At 49.0% G+C, this 23922-nt stretch overlaps 1 protein-coding gene across 3 annotated transcripts in view; it reads left to right on the top strand.

Annotated features, from left to right (window-relative positions):
* The first annotated feature begins 6523 nt into the window (after window positions 1–6523).
* PDE4B (phosphodiesterase 4B) overlaps window positions 6524–23922 on the top strand; it is a 191729-nt gene continuing 174330 nt past the window's right edge. The window contains exon 1 of one of the 3 annotated variants that reach the window (XM_080601368.1): window positions 6524–7324. The gene's annotated coding sequence lies outside the window, so the exon portion shown is untranslated. Of the gene's footprint in view, window positions 7325–11798; window positions 12072–12235; window positions 12255–23922 lie in introns of those variants that run through there. The other 2 variants (XM_080601367.1, XM_080601369.1) reach the window with 2 other exon arrangements.

Raw genomic sequence — 23922 nt, 5'->3', positions numbered from 1 at the left:
TGCCCCTGGGTGCAGAGAGCTGGGGGAGCTGCCCCTGGCTGCAGAGAGCTGGGGGAGCTGACCCATGGGTGCAGAGAGCTGGGGGAGCAGAGGGGATGCAGCCAGGCCCTTCTTGGTGGTGGCACGGGGAAGTCCTGCCCCACAGAGGCTGAGAGCGAACAAAATATCCCTGCCCTGGAGGAACCTGTCACCTAAGAGCATTACCTGGTGGTGAATCACATCTGCTGGTTATAAAAGCGGTCCCTTAACGATTGTGAGCAATTCTCTGAGGAGGAAAGGGGAGCCTGGGCCCAGGAGCAGCGCAGGCCGGCAGCGGGGTGGCACGGAGCAGGGGTGCTGTGAGAGCCCTCCCTGCCCCTCACAGTCACAAGAGGCATTCCCCGGGCTCCCCAAAGCTTCAGAGAAACCTTTCTGTGGGTCTTAGTTTTAAAAATACAGAGCTGAACAGTATATGCTGCAAATAGTTACCCAGACTGTGCTTTTGCTGTGGATATTCCACTTTCTGTGTTCCCTACTGCAGAACACCTAATTAAAATGCAGATTTCTACTGCATGTCCCGTTCCTCCATCCTTCCTTCTGCTGGGAAAGCAACGGGAGTTAATTTTGTCCAGGCTGGAATGAAATCTCAAGGCCCTGATGTGATAAAGCACCGAGTTCCATGCTTGACCCCGTGCCCGCTTGGTTTTGGCAGGTGTCATTCAGTTCAGTAATTATCCTAAATAAAAAAAAGGGAATTGTCTGTGTGAGACTCTAATTAATTATGACCCATCAGGAGCTTCTTATGCAAGAGCTGTCATCAGCAAAGCAGGGGAAGGCACTGAGAAACTCTCACTAGGAAATCTGAAAATCAGCCTCAATGGCTTATGAAAGAATGCAGTGCCCCGCTGCTAGGGCGTGAATGGAAAAGCAAACGGTGGAGGGAGGTGGAGGAAGGGAGATCCTGGGGGGCTCTTAATGCTGATGAGAAGCCCCGGCCAGCGAGGTCTCTGGGCTGTGCTGAGGCTGCGCGTGGTCGAGGTCCCAGCAGCGCACACCCCTGCTTGTACTGCAGCCATAAATAGAGCGCCTTGGCTGGCCTGTTACCACCCGCAGTGCACGGTGCTTCTTTGCACAGTCACGGACGGGTCATTTCCGAATGCAAACTGAGCTAATTTCATTTTTAAAATGTTTTTTAAAACATCCGTTTAAGTCTTTAAACCCGAGCAGAGCACTAAGGACAGATACCAAACACAAAACTTTCTGGTGCTACTTTTACAAAGCTGCCTCTCAGCAGAGAAACTCATTTCAATATTGAAAGTAGCGGCTTGTCAGCGATGTCGCTCTGCGAAGAAGAATGGATGTGATGGGGGAGCCAAGGAACAGACTTGCTGTTAGTTCTCCCAAATCAAAGCTGGCAAGGCAGCGCTGGGAGACGCACGCATAGGTGGGCAGGAGACACAGCACAGGCTGGGGCTTGTGGTGAAAAGACGCACGCAGTGACTGACTTCAAGCTTTAAATGATGATTAAAGATCTGGGCCAGAAGAGCTTGGCAATTAAATAATTATTTAGTTTTTGGCCTGCCTAAGGTCAGGAGTGAGCTGCAGAGACCTGATGCTGCTTTGCCAGAACAGCTTGCCACCCCTCTGCCCCCAGCCACGCGGCGATGAAAACCCCTTTCCTAAAGCAAAAGGTCCCCGGTACAGATTTATGGCTGCAGAGAGATTTCTTCCTACGGCTGTATCTGGGGGATGTTTGCTGAGTTTGTTTTTTGTTTTCACTTCACAGGATTTTGAAATGCTCTCTGAAAATGTATGCCACGTTTTATTTGCTGCCCGTCTCATAAACACGGGTCCCTTTTGCTCTTTTTCCGATCAGTTAGATATGAAAAGAGATGGTGAATTAGGAGCCCTGTCCTTATCGCTCTGCGATGACTAACATCCAATTTCCTGTCTGGGGTTTCAATAGATTGCTCTCTAAACCACATGGAGCTATCTAGCTGCAGCAGCCACTCCTACGTTGTTGCACTAGCAAGGTTAAAACTGCACGAGCGTTTGCAGAGATCTTAATTCAGCACATCTGAAGATATATTTCAAGGTGAGCGCTGCTTTGTGGCCCCCTCGCAGTGCTGTCCAGAGCCATTAAGCGGTGACAGGGACCAGGCTGGTGTCAGGGGCCGAGGCAAATGGGAAGAGCCCACTGCTAGCGAGAAATGAGCTCTTTAAAGCTTGCCTAGCTGTAACGAGCAAAGGGAGGAGAAATTCTGCTTCGGTGATGGTGCTGACAGCGTTGGGAAGAACAGATTTCTGCCCCACACTTTCCCAGCTGCCCACGCACCCTGCGCATCCATCGCTGAAGCCCTCCGTCCTGCTTGTGCCATCACCGCCAGACACCAACCAGCTGGCCGCGTGTTCAGCGCTCCTCTCTGCTACTGTTGGATCCACGGGAAAACACAGGGGGCTTCAGAGAGCAAACATTTCCACTGCTGTCATGTGTGTTAGCAAAACAAACCGTCGGCGCCGAGCTTAATGCGCACCACCCGGATCACAGCCTCGGCCTGCACCGCAGCCCCTGCCTGCTGCTGAAGTGGCAGGGCTGGGGCTCGCCTTCCTTGCTCTTAAGGGCTGTTGTTTATTTGATCTTGTTTTCATCTACCTCGTTTGTGTCGGATCAGCTATCGTCAGGCTAAAACACAGAAGGTTTTTTATTTAATTTTTTTTAGATTTGCTCTGTTTTTTTGTAGTGCAGTGCATGAAGGACGGAGGGACTTTTCTTGCCAATGGGGGTCTTTTGTCACTCCAAAAAAATAAAAAATAAAAAACCCCACAGGATTAGGGTCTAAAGTCTAAATGGGTAGTGCATCGGTATATTTTTAGAGCGCTGATGCTAGTTAGCTGAGTCTAGTGAATTATTTTGCAAAATTGTTGCTGTTAGTGCAGCTGTACCCTGGCTGGATTAGACACACTTTTTGGAGGTGCTTTTCTAAACCTTAGCAGTAAAAAATCTAGATGCAAACAAGAAAGCCAGATAAGACCTTATCTTTGTAACCCTCCTGACAGGCCGGAAAATCACTTCGCTGGGTGTTTATCAGATTGAACCTGCAGGTCGTGTGTGCCTGCCCCAGCACAGGGTCCCCGGCAGAGCAGGCGCAGGACCGGTAACGGCAGACGGCTGCGACTGGCTCGGGCCCTGTTTATGGCATTTGGAGGCTCAGAAGGGGAAAAAAAACAAATTCTGGCTCCAGTCATCGAAAGGCCACGATTCCTAGGGAGAGCAGCAATGCGTCAGCAGCCGAGACGAGTGACTGGAGAAAGGGCTCAGCAGCACGGGAGCAGTGGCAGCCAGCACAAAGGGCCGCGCGCATCCCGCTGCGGGATTTAGCTCTTTCAGGAAAAACACTGCAAGGTACAAATCTACAAATCGAATTGTGGCCCTTAACGGGCAATTTGGAGCCACCCATTATTCAAGCCTGATGAAAACACAGTGAGAGATGAAGGTGTGAAACGGCGGGGACCTCTCTTCTAGACACCTCAGGGACTTCTGCGACGAAAGGCTTCGCCGGCCCCTTCACGGCCGTCACTCCAGGCTCACGATTGCAAAGCAAGACCTGGAAAAGGAGGCCAAAGTCTGCAGAAGAGGTGTCGGTTTCAGTCCCCGTGGCAGTGTGAGAGATGGGCTGATGTTGCTGTACGTGCCTCCTGCAGCTGATGGAGCGACTGCAAGGTGGCTGCTGTCATCCGTACTGGTAGCAAAGAGCTCTGCGAGGCGAGGGAAGGTGTAAGTGGGAAGGGGGGGTCAGGGGCTGGCGAGAGCTCGCAGGCATCGGGTGTGCGTCTGGGCGCCCCCGGGCAGGCAGCAGCAGCTCTGTGACAGCTGCGGTGTGTTTTCTGGTGGTTCACAGAGAAACGGTCAGCGAGGACACGGAGTGGGCACCAGCACTCCCGGTAAGCACCCTCTGCGGGCACAAATCACTTCCTGGCAATAAGTCCACGCAATAAATGATCCAAGACCACGAATTACGTTGCAGGGCAGTGAGACAACCTGGCAGGGCGCCGAGGGCACTCTCAGGTCTTTACGGCCCTGGCGTGGCACAGCCCCTGCCCGAGCCTTCCCTGCAGCCCCAGCACCCCGCTGCTCCCAGCCCGAGCACGGCTGCCCTCCGGACCTCGGGACGGAGGCTTGGGAATGTGCCCGGAGGAATGGCGAGGGTGATGGGGGCCCCAGTAAAACAGCTCGGGCCTAAATCTGATAAAAAGCAATAGCCGATTTATTTATTTATTTCCTTGCGATCCCTCAACGTGCTTTCTCCTAGGCAGCCATAAGGAAATGGTATGCAGAACAGATGATCTGGATGAATATATATCCAGTTTGGGCGGGTGATTTTGCAAATACCCTGCCAGAAAAAACACTGTGTGAAGAGAATCGTAAAATAACTGAGGCCGGAGGGGCCCCTGGGGGCTCCCCGCTCACAGCAGGGCAGCGAGAGCAGGCTGCTCCTCGCAGCGTGCCCAGCGGGGTTGTGAGAGCTGGCCAAGGGTACGGGGCAGCTGGCAAAAACATCCTGTTCTGTGGAAAATGGGTTGTGCAAGGATTGCTCTTTGGGACTGCATCAGTGGGTGTGGGAAAAGAACGGCCCGCTGAACGACTGGGATGGAATTTAATCGAAATTTGCGGTTGTGACAGGTATCTGCTACGGGTAAATGATCTTAGCCTGTATTTTATAGTAGGGCTGACCCTCTAATATCTGTTCCAAAGTAAATCCATTTTCCTCTTCCGTGTAAAATACTGTTTACTTACATTAAGTGGCTGGAATACAGACACTTTGCAAAATCAAACATTTCCCAACGGATGAAGAATGCTAGCTTTAATACCAGGGCTTTATTTCTTGTATTGCTCGTGATCAGATCAGTTTGTTAGACGGATCTTTAGCTGGTTCCTCTGTAAAACACAGGGGCCTTCCAGCCTTGTCTCTTATGCAAGATGAGCTGAAAAATGCTGTTAGTGGCTATTTTTTCACAGAACTCATCCACATCTAGCCAACAGAGCAGCCCTCCCTCCCACAGGTTTACTAACTGGGCTGGAAGCACCGACACGCGGGTTTGGGCTGCCAGCCAGGGAGCCCCCACCGGCAGGATCAATGTCCAGCAGCAGGTTCCCGCTGCCGGCTGTGACCCTGACCCTCGCCCTGCACTTTTCACCTTGACCCTCTCGGGGATTTAGGTTTTCCCGTAGGGCCGGGCTGAATGAATCAGCTCTCGGTGCCTCACAGCCCTGCCAGCGAACACCGGGAGGCTGAGGGGGAGGAAGAGGAGTGAAGTGCTCGTACACGCAGCAGTGTAAACAAGGAAGGCTGCGGAAAAGCTGCCGAACGCTGGATAAACGGCATCAGCTATTTCCTTGCTAAATACTCTGCCTGAAGGAAACGGTCTTGTCCTGCCCTCCCTGGTGAAATCAATACCGATCCTTCGGGGGCAGTGGTTACGGCGGTGACTTTTGGTCCTGTCACAAAAGCAGCTGTTGAACCTTGAAGTGAATGAATGAGAACATCCAGCATTTCTGGGGCATAAAGGCAACAAGGCATAAAATAATCCACCTTCCTGCTGGTGTTTTTTTCTGCTTCCTTATGTGTGATTCACACGGCATCCAGCGCTTCCCAGCTAATGTCTACGATGCCCCAAGGCTATAAATTCCCCCGGTGCCCAACCTCCCTTTTAGAGCCTGGTCCATGGAGGCTGTAACATTACATCAGCAGTGAGCACCAAAGGTTGTGGTCGAATTTCTGTCAGAAGGAGAGCTCACCAATGGAATTACCCTCACTGGCCTTAGATTGGAAGAAAACAGTTCATGCCACCCCTGGCCCCTGTCCGTACCTAGCATCCTGAGTGCTGCGAGCTACGCGTGCGTGCTGGCTGATAAATGAAGGCTTCCCGTGGCTGCACCCCGACCTCGGCTTTGCTTTAGGGCTGCAGAGAAACCAGGCTCTGTTTAAAAGCTGCACTGTGTTTTAGAAGACTTTTAAATTAATAAAATGAGCTTCAGAGGTTTAGTAAGCTGCTGCTGTTTTCCATAAGAAAACCTAGCTGATCATTCCTACAGCAGGCAGCGTACTGAGACCTGCCTGCCCTGGGAGGCAGGAGTCAGGCTCAGCCTGTCTTCCCTCGGCTCTTGGAAGCAAAAGCAGCAACTCTGCCGGTATTAAATGTGGAGGGTAAATTTCACTGCCTGATCTCAGGATCACAGCAGCCATCGCTGCCCGTCCTATTCCCCGTGTTTGATATGTGAGAGCTTCCTCAGCTGTTCCAGCTGCAGTGGAAGGGCAGAGATGGGAGCACAAGCTGTCATTAATTATGCCTAACGAATTAATTCACTGGTCTCTTACAGCAGTCAGTGTATTTGTTTCCTCCCCCTATTTCCATGCTGCCCTATAAATGCAGAGGGGGAGGCACCAGGCACCTTTTCCACGTGGTGCTGGCAGTAGGACGATGTCTCCTGGTCATCTTTTTGGTAAGAAGAGGAGCTCTGGAGGGCTTGCAGAAAGTTGTGCAAAGGCAAAGGATGGGAAGCACCTCCTCAGTGGCAGTTCTGGGATGGTGGAGGGCACAGGAGACACAGGAACTGAGAAACCTTTCTGCCAGCGGTGTCCTTCGTAGTGTGATGCCAACTAACCAAGCTGCACAGCACGGCCAGGGGAGGGAAGTAATTTCACCTTAGAGACAGGAAAATTTTCCTTTTTCCTTTCGGCAGTGAAGTAAAGGCTGTGTTCCCCTTATTTTTAGCATTGCTAATACTAGCTGTCCTCATTCAAAAACAGAGTTGCTTTTACTCCCTCTCTATTTTAATAGGAAACATATCTTCTTTTTACTGTTTTGACAATACCTCGCTGAAGCCATTTATTCTATTCTGTGCAAGCTCTCCCACCACATTTATCGCCAAGGTATCTGAGTGCATTAAGCAAAATGACTAGCATCTGCCAGCTGATTTTTTTTCCTCATAGTCTCTTCAGAGAAAAAAAAAATGGATACAACATTTTTTTTACAACATCCTATTTTGGCAGGTGGGATTTTTTCCCATCCTCTTTTGCATATACATTGCCATATTTTTTTTGTTGTAGAGAAAGCAAAGCTCAAGAGATGTACACTTCTTATGGACCAGCAAGTGGTGACATTTAACGGCGCTTCTTGTTTCATTGCGTATCCTGGGATTTGATCCCGTGACTGCTCTACCTGCTGACCACAGAGCCATCGCATCCCTCCTCTGACTGCCAGCCACGACGGTGCCAGTGGTGCCCTTCATCCTGCTGGGTCACCTTCTGGCTATGGTGGGCTCGGAGCACGGAGCGATAGCAAGGTGAGAACACTGCACTTGATTTTATGGGTAATTAGAGCCTAGGGTGGTTGTTGGTGGTGTTCGGCAGCGTCCTGCATGCTCGCTGGCGTTTCTGAAGTGCCGCGAGCTTCGTTTCCAGTCACGTCACAGTGATAAAGACAATACCTAATATTGGTCAGGTCATCGTACACCAGAATGGGACAGAAGTGGTAAGTCATCACCTGCAGACGCTGAAAAACATGACTCAGACTCTGGTAAGTGAGAGCTCAGTGTCAGCAACACATCCAAAAATACTCTCATGTTGCCGCCTGAGCTGACCGCTTGCGCGTGGCCTCCGCATCGCTGGCACCTGGGGGTTTGTCAGCAGACAGCAGTCCACTGACCTGCAGGGTGAGAGGTGTAGCGGTGGAGGAACAAGGCCCCATTACTGGGACATAGATGTCCCCCTTTGAATGAAGCCTCTGAGTAATTATCCTGTCAGTTCCTGTAAGGAAGGCAGTGGGATCCCAGGGCCTAAAGCTTAAACGTGAAGCGACTCGAGGGAGAATGAGAACAGATGCCTCCCTCCTACCTCCTGAGGAGGAGATCAGTTCATCGCTGCCATTAAAACCGTTTCATCCGTACGCCTTGGCCTAAATTTGTGCTGGGCCCTGAGCGTTACCTCAGGGAGAGGCGCTTGTAGGAGGCCTCTGGGCAGCTTCTCTGTGGGCTCGTACAGGAACGGGGGGGCCTGGCCGCGAACACCGGCCGGACAGCCTGATGTGCCCCCAGGTGGGAATCTTCAGGACTTGCCTGCCACTGTGTGTGTCTGAAGGTTAAAGACACATCTTCAGAGCATGGCAAAAGCGTTGATCACGTAGTATTCGTCCACATAAGTCGCACACAATCCTTTCTCTTGGCTGGCAGGATATCGGTCAGATTTGTGAGCCTTGAGTCCTTTAGGATGTTTAGAGCGTCTCGAAAATGAAATATTTCTGTTCAGGAGTGGTATTTGGTAAATAATACAGCAGTGTAAGACCAGCAAACTTCGCAGCTTTCAGCATTCAGTTGCAGTGCAGATTATGAGCTCTCAGGGTCGGTGGAATATCTTAATGCCACGGACAACTTCTTGAAGTAGGCTTGGCAGACTTGGGAGAGGAAGATAAGAATAACACAGCCTGTGATATGATCACAGCATGAGCTCTAAAATTTCTTAATTTCATCCTCCCAGTATCAGCCTTTGCTATCAGCGTTTGTTTCCAATAGGATGTCAGCTGGAGATCTGCAAAGAGAGGAGGATCATGGCAGTCACGGCCAGGTCCTCCTCCACCGGGGGAAGCTCCGTTGTCTGCTGGGAGGCCTCGGAGCTCGGTCGGTGTTCCCGAACCGGCATTACTGGTGGATGGTCTTGTTGCCAGGGAGCTAAAAGGTACTGCACGCTGCCTGGAGGCTGCGGGGGGCTAAGAGCAAGACTCTCATTTTCTTGGACTTGTAGTCAAGAAGACAAGGTTTTCTTTTAGTATCAGAGCCATTTTATTTGTCCTGTCGTGACTTATGTACAGTCAGTGCTCATTTAGTTAAGCAGAGCTTAGAGGTGATGTTCCTAAATGCTCCACACCCAACAATCAAGAACTTAACTCCTTCCCAGAAGTGATGGACACTGAATTCACTAGGCAATGCTACAATTATTTCAAAAATTACTAGTTTTATTCAAGTGCAAACTATATGAAACTCTCAAGGTTGAGATGTATTTTGCAAGGAAGGAAATGTGGGGATCACCCGAACCTAGAACACAGATTAAATCCGGAATGCATGAAAGGGTTACTGACCTCGACCTCACTGCAGAGTTTCATGAGATTAATACCCTCACACTCCAGATTTTTCATCAGAATTTTTGTGTGACTCTCTGAACAAGGCAGCATACAGAGGAAAAAAAAAAATCTTGCTTCTACTCAGTGCTCCAGTGTGTAACCAAAAATTTTATTTCAAATGGGAACAGAAGGGCTGATGTGATCCTTAGATGTGCAAATAGGAAACAGGGAGTGAGAGTGGCCAAGTGATTTATGGAACTGATAACACTGCTATCAGAATACTAGAAATAGTTTTGCAGCCCAAATATTGTAAAATGTATTTACAGGTTTTGAGAGGCCTAGAAAAAAAATGCAAAAATATGTTTGAAGAGTGGAGAAAATGCCACGTATAAGGAATTTGAAGAGCTTGATCTGTTTATTTTACCAGAAAGAGGAGTAAGCTGTGGTTTGATTACTGTGTTAAATACTGTTAGAGTCTTTGGTTCACCAGGGAAGGGCACAATAAGAAACGCTGCTTGAAAACTGAAGTCAGACAAGTTCAAATTGGAGTCTTAAGTACATATTTTCTTGTTGTCAGTGAGCAAACAGTAGAACAGACTACCAGCTGGTGACTTCTCTGATGTCCTGTCTTCTGACTCAGACTGGGTGGCTTTGGGAAATATGCTTTTCTCAGACACACTGTCCTGAGCGGGGGGAACTGGTGATGGCTTATGAAGTGCAGAAGGTTAGACCAGACCTGGCGCTGGTCTAGCTTGTGTCTTCTGGAGGCACCTGAGACTTGTGCACCTTATTCTTTCTGAAAAGTGTGTGCCTATTTCTTTCTGTTGTCACATAACTAAAATGAAGGTGTTCCCTACCAAGGGTGAAGCTCAGGGTAGGGAATGTCTGTGTATTGGTGCAAACCAGTATGTGTCCATCCATGTCGGGCAGTGCATGTGGCTGTAAATCACCCCAGGACTTTGGGACCAAGAGTGCCAGGCTCACAGCTCTGTCTCAAGCACAGTTCCTGCACACAGTGCCACTCAGGCTGCTTTGGCCACTGTGGCTTTGCTCTGGGGTGAGTTATCCCCCCGAGAGCTGCTTATTAAAGCAGTACAACACAAAGTGGTGTTGCTCTGCAGGAACTGGAGGTGGTCACAGAGAGAAACATCCAGATGGCCACTCTGCAAGGTGACAGCTCCTGTTTCTGCTGGAACTCAGCTCAGTCCCTGTTGGCCCTACCTCTGATATCCTGCTTTTACATGAGAACAAAATGCAGCTCATGCAACTGAACGTAAGCATCCTGGGTTCCACTTCCAAGCCAGAAAGTACATTAGGAAGAGCTCTCCAAGATAAAGTGGTGCAAATCTTTTTTTGAGACCGCAGGCTCGATAGGCTAGGAAATGTCAGGAGCGGTATTTTATTGGCAAAGAAAAGGATGAGATGATAAGTGTTAAAGGTGCAAAAGGATTCCACAGGAATGCTTTTCAGTTGCTGTAAAAAATCTGGCATTACAGCATCATGTATTCTTGGAGGTTACCTTTCTTCTTTGCTCTTGTTTGTGATGTGAGGTAATGGAAGGAATAGGGTATATACAAATCATCGTTTGGGTTATAACTATTAGCAGCCTTACACTCTCTTACATTACAGAAATAAATTCCACCTTATTCAAGAATGGAAAAAAGTTAAAAATGGAACTTTTACTGGTCCTTAGTAATATATACTATGTATGCTAAAAAGTTACCTAAATGTATTTTATGGAAATCCAGCAAGCAGTTATTAACTTTTCATTTTACCACAATATAACTAAATTGCCATAGAGGCAATCTTTTCTTTTTTTCCTTTTTTTTCTTTCTCCCCTCTTTATGATTGTGGTACAAAACTTTCATTCAATATTGTTCTCTTACCCTGCATCGCATAAAGACTGGTTTATCAAGATCTGGTCTGGCCTGCACTGAATCTATGGGATGCTCGGCTAGGGGATAGTACTTCAGCAAGAACTACAACACAGCAGCTTTCTGTTCAGCTTGCAGACACTGTAGTCATTAATCACTGAAATCACAGCTCTGTGTCATCTACAAGTAGTGAATTTAACTTGTAATTCAAAGGGGTTTACAATGGCTACATCTTATTTTTGGATTCTGAGGTTTTAGGGAGTTGGAGCTGCTCCTTTCAAGCCTTTTAAACGTTGCTCCTCAGCTACGGAGGGAAGAAAATTACTCTTTTAAAATCCGAACCGAGTTACATCATTAGATTGCTCGGCCTTCGGTAAGGACCTCGGACAGCCGAAGACCTACCAACGAACCGAACGCCCCCAGACCCAGCGCCAAACACAGTCAGCCCCCGTGAAGTGACTCCTAAAATTCCCCATCGGAGGCGTCCGGGCTCCGGGGCAGCCCTGTCACGGCCGCGCCCGGCTCCTGCCCCGCGCCCCGTCAGGGGGCCGGGGGCGACGGTTCCCGGGGCCAGCCTTGAGCCCGCCTCGGCCCGGCGATAACAACGGCGGCCGGGCTCCGGGGCTCCCCGCTCCGCTCCTGTGCAGCCGCCCGCGGCTGCCGGGCTGCGCAGGCCGCTCGGCGCCCCTCAGGTGCCGCCGGGAGGGGCTCCGGCCTCGGCGGGCCGAGTGCCGGCGTGAGGGCTCCGGGCGTCCCCGGGGCCGGCAGCGCCGCCCCGGCCGTGCCCGCCGCGCTCCTCACGGGCGGCGCTCGCCCCTCCCGCCGCCTGCCGGGGCTGAGGCGAGCCCGCCCCGCGGCCGCGGGGGAAGGCGCCGCTGCCTGCCGGCAGCCCGCGGCCGGGGAGCGGAGCGCAGGGAGCGGAGCGGCCGAGGCAGGTGCTGGCCCCGGTAGCTCCGCCGCGCTCGGCTGCCGCCGCTGCCATTGCCGGCGGTGAGGAGCGGAGGAGCCCCGGAGGAGCGGCGGTGGCGGCGGGCTGAGGGCGAGCCCAGCCCCGCGGCGAGCCGGGCTCAGCCCCGCGGGCACGACGCCGGGCTGCCGGCGGAGGTAAGCGCCCCCCCCGGATCCGCCGTGCCCCGGGGTTGGGTGCCCGGGGCTGGGGACCCCCCGGGCCGGGGGTGGCGGGGCCGGGGGCTGCGAGCCGGGGGCTGCCGGCCCCCTGCGGGCTGCCCTCCGCCGGCTGGGCGGGCAAACGCCGTAGTCGCTCGTGGGTTGGTTTCGGTGGTTTCGGTAAGTTTGGTGGCGTGGAGTCGCCTGGCATTGGGAATTGGTAGTCTTTTTTTTTTCCCCATTAATTAATTAAAGAGGGAAAAACGTGTTTTTTTTTTTTTTTTTTTTGTTGTTGTTTCGAGTGTTCTACTGGAGTTGTTTTATTGCTAGAGCTGTGGAGGGGGGTGAAGGGGGTGCCAGGGCTGAGCCTCACGCGCTGCCGTCGTGTCCCCGAGGCCGTGGAGCGGGGCCGCGTGTGCCCGCCGTGCGGTGGTGGAGGGGCCCTGCGGCCCCTTCCCTCAGGTCAGGGCTCCCCCCGCGTTGATTTCCCCGTGGCGTTTTCCCTTCTAGGCTTTGCTGCTGTGCGCCACGTTGGCTGGCGGGTGGTTTGAGTGGATTTGTGTGCCCGGTTCTCCTTCCCTCGGTTCAGTGCCCGGAGGCTCGGGAAGTTTGGTGCTTGCCCAGGGCACGGCCCCGCAGCCCCAGCGGTGCTGCCTTCTGCTCCTGCCCGAGGGCGAGGGGTGGAAGTGGGCCCCGAGAGGCTCCAGAGGCTCTGGTTCCTTACCAGGGTATCCCCAGCGGCCACCTGTGCTGAGGAGAGAAGTCCTGGTAGATTTCTGTGTTCTCTTAGCAGCAGAATGCGTACCGCGGCTTGTGTTTTTTCCTCTCTGAAACTCAGACGTCCAGAGGAAGCAGTGGTGAACAAGCCGAATGATTGCATTTGCAGGTTTTAAATCCAGCGACCCAGAGAAGTTCTTACGCGGCTTTGAGCGAGGGCCTTGTTTGCTGCGTCCCTCTCAATCGGCTGCAGAGGTGGTGGCCAGATTGTAAACAAATCTCTGATTTATAACTCATCTAGACCCTAAGCTCTTTAGTACAAAGAGTGCTTTCCTCGTACGCTATTAAGTATACTGGCTGCATATAGCAGATTATTCATAGTAATTGCCTGTCTGTTTCTCACGTCATCTGATCTGCCTGAGTGTGTTACCACCTGCCTGCTCAGGTACGCCAAGTTACATCTGTACCTTGTTTTATTCCTGTCCTTGGACATCTTGGATTCCAGTAAACCATTTTAATGTAATGTTTAAATTTGAGCCTGAACTAAAATACAAGATTCAGCCTCGCTTGGCTGCTGCTTCCAAAAACATGCTGCGGTTGAATTTGCACTTAGGTGCAAAGTTCAAGCTCAGAATACAGCGTCACGGACGTAGGAAGTGGACCAAATCCGGGTCCCGTGCTGGTTTGGACCCTTTTCTCATTTTCTGGTAGCAAAGAGGGTGCTGCAAATACATCCCGTTCTCTTTTAGGTGCTAACTTTGTGTTTGTGCCAGCTCCTCCCCTTGGCCAGCGCTGGCAGCTTTGTGTCCTGGACCTTCCCACACCTCCCCAGCCACCTCGGTGCTTCCCAGCAACTTGGAACTCGCACGTAGGCCTCCCCTTCTTCAATATTCAAATCCTTACTGAAGAGCCTTACGTATCTATCAGGAAGCTTATAACAGATTAGCTGACTAATCGTCTCTATGAACAGTAGTCTTATTTAAAAGTCATTACAATCAGCTATCTTCCATATTTAAAATGGGTAACCCTGGGCAGAATCATAAAATCCTTCCTGAAACGGCAATTTTTGGTGCTGATAACTTGGCCGGTTGGGATGACTCGCTTTACCCACACAAAGCTGCCTCGGAGTTATCCACACAGCGCAAGCTATCGCTACGGCTCCTCTGGGTTCTTTGTAATAGTACAGTGGATATTTATTATTAGCGTACAGTTATTAGCAGGAAGAAATCAAGTCTAGGTGACGTGCTCTGCAGTGCATCTGGTTCTGGGCATCGTGTAGAAAATGCGCTTGGCAGCTGCGCTGCTTGGAAGTGCCCTCTGCATCTGGGAGCGCTGGTGTGGCCGCTTTTAATGCCACTTCCCCAATTCCGTGCGCATTTACAGAGCGGGCAGTTAGCAGCCAGCATCCAGAAAGGAACGCTCTCAGAACTTCCTTCAACTTCTGTTTTGTAATGTGAAACTTCCCATGCTCGCACGGTACAAGGGGGTTTTATTGCACTGGTAGCACCGCTTTTTCTCTGTGTAATGGGCTCGTGGTGTCGGGCTTAAGGGAAATTCACAGTACAGACGTGGTAGTTCTTGTGCATTGAGGAAAACAGAGACAAAATGGTGTGGAGAGACACCTTTATTTGTTTAAATGAAGTGCCTATAGTGCAGGAAATAAAGCATGCAGGTCTTCACGCTAGCTACATCAGTAAATGAAATTGTATAATTATGACAGTGGGATAAATATAGCCTCAGCAGATGGAAAAAAAACTATTGGAAAGGCATGGAACTGAGGATATGAAAGAACTCCCCTAAACTGGAAGGCTATTGCAAACAAATGTGTGTCTGCATGTATTAAATATCGCTTCTAAGGCAAAAGGATATTAATCTGATGTTATTACTCATGCTCGTTTTTTTTTTCTTTCTGTATTTCTCCCAGTTTAGAGAATTAAAATAATTTGTCAGCTTCACTTTCAGATGCTTGCTGCTGTAATGTTTTGGTTTCAGGCAATGCAGAGGAATGGTTATGTAGCTGGTTTAGGTAAAATATTTTAACTGAACTCCTTAATTATGAAAATATTTTCCAGCTCTAAAAGCTTGTTTAAAAAAAAAAAAAGAAAAAAGGGATTTAATTGATAGTATCACTCTGCTTGCTAAAAATATGCATGAAAGGCCTGCTTCTCGTTTCTCTTAGAGCCGTTCTGTGGCTGTGCAATTCCACAGGTTCTGTTTGTCTGCAAGCCCGAGGTGCCATCACATCCCAAGACATTTGGTAGTATATTTCCTTTATTCAGGGTAACAGGGTGGGAGGATGGTACAGAGAAGGTTGGTCCAGAACCTTTCTCCTGGTAATACGATACAAGAAAAAGTGGGCATGCGGTGGAATTGGAAAGATTCAAGACTGTTAATTTTTTTAATGAGGTGTGGAATTAGATTGAAGGACTATTTGCCAGAGCGTTCTGGAAGCACAGGACTTGGCCAGATCCAAAATCATTTCTGTAAGTCACAGAAGAGTCCAGAAATATGCAAAACTTTGCAGATACTAGAGACAGTTTTGGAGCGTTAGAAGAGGTGTAAACGTCTGTCCTTCGTAGCTGAAGCCAGTCTCTGAGAAACAAGGCCGGGAGGAAACTTTCTAGAGAGCAGATTATTCAGTGCCTGCCTGCAGTGGAATTTCTTGCGCTTCCTGCTGCAGCATCTGGCGTTACTGCCAGTGATGGGAAATGGATTAGTGGATCACGATGGATTAGAGCTGTGGCTATTCAGATGCTTAAAAAGTGTAATTCTGTCAGAGCACGTGTGCGCTCCGCGTTGGGCGTTTTCTCACGTTTGAGCGCCAACAATACGCTTTGTCTTAATATTAACTCAGGGGAGGAGGACCTAGAAAAATCGCATGCAGCTGTCTTTTTCTCCCTCTCCTTTCTATGCGTGGTGTTTGCCGTTGTTTTGTCTGCTTGTTTTTCCCTCCTAAATCCAACAGAGCCTCCATAGCTAACGCGAAGGTCGGCGCCGTTGACTCCCCGGTTGGTTTTTGTTGCACGGATGAGTCATGGGGTTGGTGTGGTTGCTGGTGCTCTGTGGGCTGGTGCATCCTGTGCTGCTTCTGTGGGCTCCACGGTGCTGGCAGGAAGGCATGGTTCAAAGCTGGGGTCAGAAAGTCAGACCGTAGGGCTAGGACTGAGGAAACGGGACCGCAGGCAGTGAATTTACTGCCAGGTTCTGAGAGGTGTGGTCTCACCATCAGAAAGCGGGCTTGGGATGGGCTGTGAGGTGAATGGATGCTAGCGAAGGTTTGGGACTGGGACTTGATTTCTGTAAAGCTACAGAAGATTTTGGTGGGGAAGAAGTAGCCGAGAGTTCAGCACAGCACCGCACCGCTTATAAAGCCACTGGGAAACAGGTGAGACGCGACATGAGTTGAGGTGGTTTTTTCCCTTCTGTGTAGAATTTGTAGAAGTGCCACAGCAGCTTGTAGTATGGTTAAAATCGGGGCAAGGGGTTGGCAAGTGGATCATTTCTTTCTGTATGGGCTGGTATCAACAGGGGAAGATGCCTCAGAAGAAGAGTCTTGACGAGATCGTGGTCAAGCTTGCTGATAAGCCCAGCTGTTTGCTCCCTGCTTTGCTGGCTTTAGGCTTAGGAATAAACGTGGATGTTCTCTTCTGAGACTCCGATGAGTTTAGCTGCGGTGTCCTGCCCCTGGGGGACGTGCACTGCCCAACTCTGAACACCGCACGGCTGCGCAGTTTGGGCTGTGCACCCGAGAGCTTCCTCCAAACCTGGCTGGGGAAGCTGCCTCGGAAACGTGGAGCCCGTGGCGTGCTCTGCCCGGCCCTCGCAGGAGGGTGAGCTCGGTCCTGAAGAGCGGCAAGCTCCGTGAGTTTTTATACTGTTGATGGATTTAAATCCTTAGTACTGTTCTTCATGGATATTTTTCCCTCTCGTTGTATTCCATTCTCTGAAAATGACAGCACTAAGCTGGTCGAGTCTTTTAAAGTTTCTTTTTGTAGTTGAAGCATGAGTTAATTCAGAGGACCTTTTGATTTCAGATTGTTGAAAGCTTCTGTGATTTTGCTGTTGGCTGACCAAGAAATCTTACAGCAGTTCTGTTTTCCTCGGGGCTGTAGGTAACTTGATGAAATACCAGCGTTTCAGTGTACGACACATTAATTCATGTGTTAAGTGAGTTTCCAATAACAGCAGAGCAACAGGGGCCACCAGGATCCTTTGCAACACATCCAGAAGTCGAGGTGGCCGGTTCGGTTGTTTCTTGGAGCATCCTTAATGATGCACAGAAGGGGATGGAAACCCTCCGCCGTAGTTTTGCGTTATGTTGAAGGCCTAGGCTGCATTTCAATGGGAGCACCAGGATACAAACTATTAGATGCCATTTTGGAGAAATACTTTGAATATCATGTGCTGAAATACACTTCATTTGCAAATAGCTGCCTGTTGAGAGCATTAAACTGACCTGACTTAGCTGCTCAACAGTTGACGTGTACTCATTTGCTCTCTAATTATTTGCAGCACAGCTGATAATACCCTTCTTTTGACCTGATTATAAGCAGCAGATTTTGCAGGGAGCGGTGGCTATTTGTGGCAAAAAGCATGCCTTCCGACTATGAAGCATTGGTGAGCGGCAGCAGAAGTGGAATGACTGTGGTTAATGCGTGAGAGGTAATAAAAGGCTGGCTTAAAAGGTTACCAGGCAGCAGGAACTAAGACCCTTTTTGTAAGCAATATTTTTAAACTTGCACCAACTAGGACAGGGCTGGTTGGTGCGGTGCTTGCAAGGAAAGAATGATTTTGCACAAGACATTCAAAGCGTATGCTGTGAGACAACGTACCGAGTGGAAGCTTTGTTCTGTGAGTAAAGAAGCGGTAAGAGCGGAGAGGAAGCAGAGAGGTCATCTAAAGCAACTTCAGGCAAACAGTATGGTCTTGAAGACTGCAGAGAGCCGGGCGGGCACGGCAGACGGGGGAGCAGCTGATTTGCTGATGCCATGGGGTAACTTTGTAAGTCACCTCTCACAAGATGACATTTAGGAGGTCAAGGGATGCTGAACGTTTCTCTAAAACCACAGCGCAACACGCCCCGTTGGCAGTGTTTTGCAGGCAGTAATCTGCTGGAGTGGTTTTGTGGTTTTTGCAGACAAAGACAGTGTGAAGAAGCTGCAAAAGAGTGAGAGCTCAGCACCAGGATTTCCTCCTCGGTATTCCTTTAAGTGTTTTTCCTTTATAGCAGCGTTTGTAAACTTGTAAACAAGAAACTGACCCTTTTCTTTGCTAGAATAAATAACCCTGCTGCTTTCATTTTTGTTTTTGCCTGGGGTTCCAACTGAACTCAGGTGCCACCGACAGACACAAGAAGCAGCGTTTCTTCTGGAAACTAACCCAAATAACGAGGCTGGCTGCAGCATGCCCGGGTCTGGGAGCTGCTGGAGCTGCAGAGTTTTCTCACAGACGTACGGGATCAGTTTGGGGATGTAAACTCTGAAAAGCTCAGGAAAAGGAGAGAAATCTCACTCGATGGGGAGAACCTGCTCTAGCCATCTTGTTGCCTGACAAAGTTCAATATCTGAGTCACGCAGATTAATGTGGGCTGAATGCTCTCTGCCTGCTTGGTGGACACCCAGTGAAAAATGGTTTCAGAGCATCGGTTGAAGTAACGGTACTGTAGTCAGATTGAAAAGTAAGTTCTTGCAATTGATTTTTGTTTCATTCATGCTTTTGTAACTCAGTAATTGCTCGAGGAAGCAATAGGCTGTGTACCACTTCAACAGAGAGTACCAGAAGAACCATCTGAAGTTGCCAGAGCACTTGTTAAATGTGAAAGATAAATTGGGAACGGAGCTCCTTGCAGCAGGGATACGTTCAAGAGCGCTTATAAATAGTGAAAACAGGAACTTCAGGAAGAGGGGAATCTGAAATGATTAATCCTTGGTAGTAACCATTTCTCAAACTACAAGCCCAAATAAGAAACAGAAAATGATCCAACCTCACAAGAGCTCTTGAGAAGAAAATCAGTATAAAACATATGGAAACCTTCAGGGTGAAGCTGCTCTGTTTGATGGGATTCTGTTCAAAGAAAATCATATTCTCCTGATGCACGCTGTGCTCAGGAATACTAATCGCAAATCTCACGCTGCCTGTGTGTGGTGCAAGATCTAAACCCACTGTTACCTATTTTGGTCATTCCGCTTGAGGAAAAGGCATCTGCATGTAGCGTTTGCAGTCACTAGAGACATCAGCTGGGAGAATTGTCACTGAATGAGCACAAGATTCCCCATTTTTCATCTGAGAATGGCTAGTGGCATTCTGGTTCGCAGCAGCACTAGCTATTCTGGGATGGGAGGCAAAGAACATTGAGAACCAGGATGGGAAGTGTTATTTTGTCAGGTTTGATTCCACAAGCGCTTCTCTTCTTGCTGAAGAAACCTCTCTGGGTATTTAGGGTATATCTTTTAGGATCCTCAAGGAAGAGCAGGCAACTTGTTCCAGAATTGCCATCCTTGAAAGCCGCAGATGTTCTCCAGAGAGTCTTGGTGGGGAGGAACAGTGCAAAAAGAGGAGAGTGCAAATGGGTCAGGTGTAGCAGCATCCTGCCTGCTAAGCCCGAGGTTTTAAAGGATTCTTGCTTGAGACGGCTCCAAAAGAGGTACATTGTCGAAAACTCTGGGCAAGTGGCCTCCTGCCATCATAACGATTAATATTCTGCCATAATAGTTCTTAGGATTCCTTTCCCTACTTCCTTTCCCCAGGCATACGGGGTTGGAAGTGAATGTGCCCAAGTTTCATTTTCTCTGTCTCAATTTTGTACTAAAATTCCTTCAGAAATTTCTGTTATAAATCTTCTTCACCAGTGCACTTTGCTAATGAATAAGGTACGTATGCAGCCTGCGGACCTCTGGATGAAGGCCATTAACTTGAAATACGCAGAATGATTAGGAGCCTGGCACTTCTACAAAACGCTGATCTTCTTTTTCCATCCCGGGCTTTACATTTGCTTTCAGCCTATGCATAATGTTTTGGTGTCCCGAAATCCCCTGCCTGTACCGTTACAGATCTGACGTGATGCTTGCCGTCTGACTAATGCTTCCCCTGCCTGTAGGTGAGTTGGGCCCCTGCGCATTTTCACGTTTTTCATTAGTTTTCATTCATTTCTGTAATTTTTGGAGGAGCCGCAAGACCATTATTTTTTTTCAGGCAGCTTGTGGGTCACTGGTGAATCAAATCAAATAGAAATCGAACACTTTAAATGCCTTTTCTCAGAAAGGCAAGAAGGAAGCAGTGTTCAAATCAAATCAAGCATAAGAACTATAAAAAGAAATACTTGTTTACCTATTGCTTAGTGTGCTTCTGGATCCTATTGGCAAATTCACAGGAAAACATACATTTATTAAGAAGGAAAAATAATCAGGTCACAGATAAATACACAGGCAGATAGCTAACTGGAAGGAGGTATAAAGATGCATTGCTTTAGCATCTTTCCTTGTTTCTTAATCATTCAGTGTGAGTGTAAAAAATATTTGGTACGGGTACTAGTCTACGTGTGTGCAAGTACAAGTCTGGTAGTGTTCTGATGCAGGACTCCTGCTGCGTTGCCCAGCTGGAATGGAAATGAATTCCCCTCTTCAGTTATGTGCAATGGAAGTTGGGAAGTAGCAGCTAAGTAAAAGATACGTTTTTTTTCTTTAGACTAATGTAAAAATAGAGAAGCTTTGGGTTAAAAAATGGCAACTTAGTCCTAAGCAAAATCCTTTTGACTTTATGCCCATCAGTAAAAATCTTTGGCAGATTTTGCTAAGTTAAATATTGCTTCTCCTTTGTGGTGTGAGCTGTTAGTGCTGTGGGGTTTGCTTGTTGTCCTCGTTACCAGGAGGAACTGCTGGAATTTACTGAGCAGTTTTGTGAGCTACGTTGCTTTATTTATAAAGTTAGGAACAAGCAGAAGACATCTTCCAGGCAACTCTCCGTGGAATGGATCAGCTCCATGCGCCTCTCCACCTGCACAAACACACGTTCTCCTTTACTCCTTCACAGCAGGTAGTGGTTGTGATGGGTCTCCTGCTGTGCTCATCTTTTAGGGCTCTCCTTTCCTGTGCTGAATGCCTCAGAGAGAGCCCTCGCAACCAGCCCCCAAGGAAAAACGCCTTTCTGCCTTCCCACAATTCGCTGTCTGATCGGGCTGCAACAACACGGTGCAATCCCTGGAGTGGTTCTTGCTGTAACTTTTTCCATTTTACTCCGCGGAGATGTCTAATTGCTTCTTTATTTGGTAGGTCTTGTGGCTGCCTAATGGATCAAAGACCTGTGTGTCCGTAGGCACCAGCACTTGCTTTCCCGGATTACAGTGCAGAAACAGAATAGAAATGGTGAACCAAAATGGAAACCTCCACCTCTACAGCCGCGGTGCTGCCGGCTCCAGGCACATCTTTGTAAAGTCTGCTTGCATGCGGTAGGCTGGGCTTCACATTTGGTTGTTAGTGCTCTTTGAAAGAGGTGGATTGCAGCCAGGTAAAAAGGCAAGGTCGATAAGGCAGTGCGAGGGGCAGTAGGTACTCTGCGGTGTCTGTGTGTCTCCTGGTTGGGAAATGAGTGGTGTGCTCCGAGCTGTTGCACCTCGAGCTTCTGTTCAGTACCTTACGGTGCTCTGAGCAGTGCAGGGATCTTCCAGTCTGAAAATTAGCTGTGGATTTGAGAAAACTTGTGAGGGGTAGCTTTAGAACCATCCTAAGGCCTGCTGCTTCTTGGAGACTTGGCAGTCCTGTCCCCAGTACTTCAGGCTAAACACATCTGCAGCTAGTAATTATTCCCAACGCTGCTCCTGAGCACATTCCTTCTATTTCTACACTTGTACCAGTTCTCTGTGGTTCTGTAAAACAGGTTTTCTTCATGAAACCGTATGCTTTTCAGGCAACCAAACCCGTTTTATTTTTCGTTACTGATATTGTGTCTCGGAGCAAGCAAGTTGCAGAAGGATTGATGCTGTGAAATGCAGTCATGTGCAAGCCCAGCTGCTTCACACTGGCTTTTACTTCAGACATATTCCTTGATTTTTTTTTTTAAATATGGTTACAATAATAGGATTTAAATGGGTACCCGTAGGTGTCTAAGAAGTGTACATTGTAATCAGGGTAATTAAATTCGTAGAAATTAGTAGTTTGAAATAAAAAAAAAAAATTGCAAGCAGCATAAAATTATTTGCCCTGTGTTCTCATATTTGTTGTTGGATACTTGATTAAAATGTTGTGCATGTTTTTACACTGTAAATATAATCAACTGTTATTATTGTTTCCATGATTTTTTTTTTAAATTTAGAGTTCTAGAGAAGATTTTTTCCCTGTGGAAAGTCTGTAGGATCCGATCCTCTTTGCTTGTTCTGCAGAGGAGGGTGAAAGGAGTGTTCTCCATATGTCTGTGGGGTTAAAATTATCCTGAATGATGTGTGGCAATGGCTCTGCAGATAAATGCAGCTCCATGCTCCACAGCTAAAACGGATAAATCTAAACGGAGAGAGGAGCGCGGATGCTTTATTCCCGAGTCGTGCAGGGTTCTTTGCTGGACTCTGTTGTCCCCATGCTTATGGTTTGGCCCTTTTAAGTAGGACTTTTTTTTAAAGCAAGCAGTAGATGTTTTTCCAAAAATGTGTGTATAAGGTGACACTGTAATCTCCACTCACTGACTACCTGGCTGTCTTCCAAAACGTCAGTCCCTGCGTTTGCTGCGATGCTCCTGAACCTGTGGTTTGCCTCGTGGTTCAAGCGTTCCCTGCCGCTCCCAGCAGCAGAGGCCTGCCCATCCGTACCCTGAGCCTGCAAAGGTAGCCCTAAGGAAATGTCCTGACCGCTGCTTTGCTTGGGCTCGGTAGTTTGGCTTGCGAAGTGCTCATTTTTTTTCTTCTGGGATGCATTATAAATGCCGCTTGCAGCCAGGTTCCAACTGCTCCGTGCACCGTATGTACCGCAGAAATACAGCTGAGGGTACAGTTTTACAACATTCATCACAGGCAGCTAACTTGGTTACAGGAAAAAAAGAACGTTCCTTTCTGTCCTGAGTTCTGTACGGAGGGAATATGAGCATTTCCTTACCTCAGTGGAAGGGGATTTATGGGGGGCAGGGGGGGCACCTGAGTGTTGGAGTTAGGAAGGTGGGGGCCCCTGAAAGCAGAAGCTCTCACACCGTGCCTCCTCCAGCAGCCAGTACGAACAGATTAAACTGAACGCAATTAATAACATCAAAAAGAAATCCATTAAGTTGTTATAGTAACTGGGAGGCTGAGGTTTAAAATGTATGATCCGAGTGACTCAGCCGTGGGGGAAGGCGTGCGGGAGCCCGCGTGTGGCGTGGCCGCGGCCTGGCCTTCGCGCGGTGCCCTCGCGGCCTGGCCCTGCCCAGCGCTGCCCCGGGCTCGTGGCAAGGCCCGGGCTCTCAGCCCGGGTGTCAGCAGGGGGACGACTTTATGCCACCCGCTGCAAAAAAGCACGTGGTTTTCCTGTAGGATATCTGCCTAACAGTTAGCTCTCGTCTTTGCAGCATCTACGCTCGATCTCGTGTGGTGATACTTGAAGAAATTTGGCAGAACTCACCTGAAATAACTGGCAGGGGCAGCAGTGCTAGGTGGCTCTGAGAGGGCTTCATAAATAGGCGTGGGGGATGCTGTGGGTTCCTGCCCCACAGCACCTCATGTCTGGAGGTGCCCAGGAAGGGGGATAGGTGCTGGCATTCCAGTTGCCTTCCTGCGGGTTGTTTGGATCTGCTTACAGATCTGGAAGGAAGTACGTTACTTTCTTTGACCTCATTAAAAGTACTTGTGTAGAGTGAATGTGGGAAAGGATCATTGTATTTCCCGATCTGTGCGTTTAAATTATTTGCCCTCGGTGTTTTCTCAAGATGTGGGATGCAGCGCTACCGGGCGAGTGCAAGGGAATTCACCTGGTCCCTCTGCAAGCAGGGTGTCAGTGCGTGGCGTGGGGTGTCTGCGGACCCGAGGGCAGAAATCTGTGAGGCTTCTTGCAGCTTCTGTAAAGACATTTTTTGCCACTGCAGTCTAGCTTGATTCTTCATATGTAGCTCTGCATAAGAAATTAATAATAATTCTCTCATTGCTCTGTACAGGGGTGATAAGAACGAGGTGAAAAGCTGA

Source organism: Anser brachyrhynchus (genome assembly GCF_964034855.1).
Source record: "Anser brachyrhynchus genome assembly, chromosome: 8".
Classification (NCBI taxonomy): domain Eukaryota; kingdom Metazoa; phylum Chordata; class Aves; order Anseriformes; family Anatidae; genus Anser; species Anser brachyrhynchus.
This window is presented reverse-complemented; position numbering and strand designations above follow the sequence as displayed.